This window comes from Hordeum vulgare, chromosome 4H (genome assembly GCF_904849725.1).
Source record: "Hordeum vulgare subsp. vulgare chromosome 4H, MorexV3_pseudomolecules_assembly, whole genome shotgun sequence".
Taxonomy (NCBI): Eukaryota; Viridiplantae; Streptophyta; class Magnoliopsida; order Poales; family Poaceae; genus Hordeum; species Hordeum vulgare.
This window is the reverse complement of record NC_058521.1, coordinates 591992767-591997177: the sequence shown is the minus strand read 5'-3', so window position 1 is coordinate 591997177 and position 4411 is coordinate 591992767.

Genomic DNA, 4411 nt, shown 5'->3' with positions numbered 1-4411 from the left:
AGACCTTCCCTGCAATGGCACCGAAAGAATGCTGCTAGCACTCCCCGACAACGAAACCAGAAGAATGTTATTGACGGCCCACCAGCGCGTGGGATCACAACAGTTTTCGAGGGTAGAGCATTCGACCCAATTTGTTGATACGCCAAAAGGAGGTGAGAGGATACTCTCAAGTATTTGCAGCTGAATGTGTCAGATTCAACCACACCTGAACTATTAGTATCTACAAGCAAAGAGTCAGCAGCAAAGTAGTATGATAACAACGGTGTTAGAAACGATCTGTTGACGGTAGACTATTCCTAACTGTCGTATCAATGGCGCCAGAAGTTGCCCGTTGACGGAAATTGTCTGTTCCCGTCAACGACCAGCGAATCAAAATTGTAGCAGGTAGCAGTAGTGTAATGAGTAATGGCAGTGGCAAGGAACAGCAGTAGTGACAGCATTAGCAAGTAGCGGGGTCCAAAAGGATACTATGGGATATTAATGTTCTCCTTTTAATAAAGAACCAGAACAACGCATTAGCACTTGGTGAACACATGAACTCCTCAAACTATGATCATCACCGGGAGTGGTTCCGGTTATTGTCACTCCGGGGTTGCCGGGTCATAACACATAGTAGGTAACTACAACTTGCAAGATCGGATCTAAAACACACATATATTGGTGACAACATAATAATTTCAGATCTGAAATCATGGCACTCGGGCCCTAGTGACAAGCATTAAGCATGGCAAAGTAGTAGCAACATCAATCTCATAACATAGTGGATACTGGGATCAATCCCTATCAAAACTAACTCGATTACATGATAGATCTCATCCTACTCATCACCGCCCAGCGAGCCTACGAATAGATTACTCACGAACGATGAAGAGCTTCCTGGAATTGGAGAGGGAAGAAGGTTGATGATGACGATGGCGACGATTTCCCCTCTCCGGAGCCCAAAACGGACTCCAGATTTGTCCTCCAGATGAAGAACAGGATGTGGCAGCGCCTCCGTATCGCAAACACGACGAAATCTTCTCTTCTGATTTTTTTCTGGGCGAAAGTGAATTTATAGAGCTGAGATTGGGGGCGGCAGAGCCACGTGGGCCCCACAAGCTTGGTTGCCGCGGCTAGGGGGATGGCCGCGGCAACAAGGCTTGTGGCCCACTGGCCCACCCCCTCTGGTGGATCTTTGCGTAGGTATTTTTCATATTTTCCAGAAAAATTATCCGTAAATTTTTAGGACGTTCCGAGAATTTTCATTTCTGCACAAAAACAACACCATGGCAATTCTGCTGAAAACAACGTCAGTCCGGGTTAGTTCCATTCAAATCATGCAAATTAGAGTCCAAAACAAGGGCAAAAGAGTTTGGAAAAGTAGATACAATGGAGACGTATCAAACTCCCCCAAGCTTAAAACCTTGCTTGTCCTCAAGCAACTCAGTTGAAAAACTGAGAGAAAAAGAAAAAAACTTTGACAAACTCTGTTTGATCTTGTTGTTGCAACTATATCTAACTCATAACCAGAATTTCAGCAAGATCACAAGTTAACCACATAAGCAAGTTATACAAAGGTCTCACGGTAAACTAATATCAATGGAATAATCAGCTAGCGAGAAAATAATAATGAGTTTCAAATACCAACAATTCAATCAAAACAAGCATGAAGCAATATGAATAGGTGGTATCTCGCTAGCTCTTTCTGAGACCGCAAAACGTAAATGCAGAGCACTTTCAAAGATCAAGGGCTGACTAAACATTGTAATTCATAGCAACGAAGATCCGGTCATAGTCATACTCAATATCAATCAAAAGCAAAGCATAAAAATGAGAGAGGTGCTCTCTAATTGGTGCTTATAAGAAGAGGATGACTCAACAGGAAAATAAATAGACAGGCCCTTCGCAGAGGGAAGCATTGATTTGCAGAGGTGCCAGAGCTCAAGCTTTGAAAACAGAGATAATAATTTTGGGTGGCATGCTTTCATTGTCAATGCAATGACCAAGAGTTCTCAATATCTTCCACGCTACTCATGCTATAGGCGGTTCCCAAACAGAAAAGTAAAGTTTTAACTCCCCCACCACCAATCAATCACACTCCACAGCTAGTCGAATCCTCGGGTACCGTCCATACTAACATCAATCCAGGGGGAGTCTTGTTTTACAGTTATGTTTTCGATTTAAGCGTGGAACTGGGCATTCCAATTACCGGCCCCTTTCTCGTGAATGACAGTGAATAAACACATGTCGAGGATAACACGCCTAACATGGAAGATACCAATAGCCCCCTGTCACCACATGAGCGGTTCGGGCATGCAAAACAGATTATTTCTTGAAAGTTTAGAGAATGGCACATGCAAATTTGCTTGGAACGGCACGTAAATACCACAAATAGGTAGGTATGGTGGACTCTCATGGAAGAAATTTTGGGTTTATGGAAGTGGATGCACAAGCAGTATTCCGCTTAGTACAAGTGAAGGCTAGCAAAAGACTGGGAAGCGACCAACTAGAGAGCGACAACGGTCATCAAGATGCAATGAGTTTGACTAACATGGAATGCAAGCATGAACAGGATATAAATCACCATGAACACGGACATCATAGAGGCTATGTTGATTTTGTTTCAACTACATGCATGAACATGCGCCAAGTCAAGCCACTTGAAACATTAAAAGGAGAATACCATCCTATCATACTACATCATAGTCATCTCAAAATCTATGTTGGCATTCAAGACAAACCATTATAAGCTCCTAGCTAAATAAGCATGGCATCAGAAACTATGATCTCTAAGTTGTCATTGCAAACATGGTTCTCTCACAACAAAGCTGAATCTAGGACGACAAGCTAGTCATATTTACAAAAACAAAATAGATAGAGTTCATACCAACTTTTCCAGTCTCATTCACTTCATCATATATCATCATTATTGCCTTTCACTTGCACGATCGAATGATGTGAACAATAATAAGCGTGCTCGTGCAACTGACTAAGCTGAATCTGCAAGCAAACACAAAGGAGAAGACAAAGTAATATGGCTCTTTGAAAGCTAAACGGGTATGCATGCAAGAGCCACTAAACATTGTAACCAATATCTTTTACCTTGACCCAAAGAAAAAGAAAACTATTTACACGGGAAAGCTCCCAACAAGCAAAAGAAGAAAGGAAAATCTTTTTGGGTTTTCTCAAAAGGACACAAAACAAGAAAACAAGAAAATGAAAATAAACTAGCATGGATAATACAATGGCAAAGTGTGAACAGCGACGAACAAAGTGAAAGCATAAGCATGAATGTAAGGTCGGTGAGAACACGTACTCCCCCAAGCTTAGGCGGCGTAGCTTGGTCTACTCCCAAGGCGGGAAATAACCAGCTCCGGGATACTCCGGAGCAGACTGTGGATGCCACTGCTGTCTGAGCTCCTCTGGCTCTCACTGATAAACTGGCGTCTGGTACTCGATTGGCGGCTCGGGCACGGGCACCTGTGGTTGGGCTAAGCCCCAATATGCGTAGATGTCCGAGGGCATAATAATGTACCTTCCTGCATGAAGATCGAACAAAGAAGGAGCAGGCAAAGTAATAGTCTCTCGAGTACCCTGACTAAATACCAGGTTATAAATCATCCGTCTACTAGCATCTCTATCCAAAAAATCATGGCGAACCATGCTGTCATAATCCAGATATTTCTCAGGAAGAAGCATCTCTTCTTCCTCGCAAAGTCTAATGGGTATCTCAAAGTGTCTAGCAAGACGAGTAGCATAGATACCTCCATAGACGACTCCTTTGGAACGGTTTGTGTTCAACCGCTGAGCTACTTAGCACCTAGGCTATAAGTCTTAGTGCTATATAGGCCTTCGCGCAAAACCGCAAGGTCTAGAGAGCTAAGTGATCCAGCCTCCCCTCGGCCAATCAAACATTTTCCCACAAATAATGAGAAGTACCGAAGCACAGGAAAATGTATGCTAGCAATTCTAGCGCGAGACACTCCTCTCTCCTCTCCAACTGCAATAGTACCTATGAAATCCTCCAAGTCCCGTGGACGAGGATCATGAATATCCCCAACATAAGGTAATTTGCATGCATTGCAAAAATCCTGTAGTGTCATGCACTGGGGGATATCGTACAACATGAACTCAACCATGGGAGGATTCTTCCTCGGATAAAAGTTGAAGCTTTGAACGAAAATATTGGTGAGGAGGAGGTATTGTGAGCACTTATCTCCAACGAACGCGGTAAGACCTGCGTTCTCCACCAAGTAATAAAAGTGCTCATAAAGCCCGGCGGCGCGCAAAAATTCATCACTTGGCCACTCGCACGCTCGAACTTCTATGACTCGAGGAACCACGTACTTGGGGTGGTTCTTCTCATCCTCCTTGGGGTTACGGCTTGAAGAGCCTCTCAAGAACCTCCTCATCTTTTTCTATTTTTAGCTCT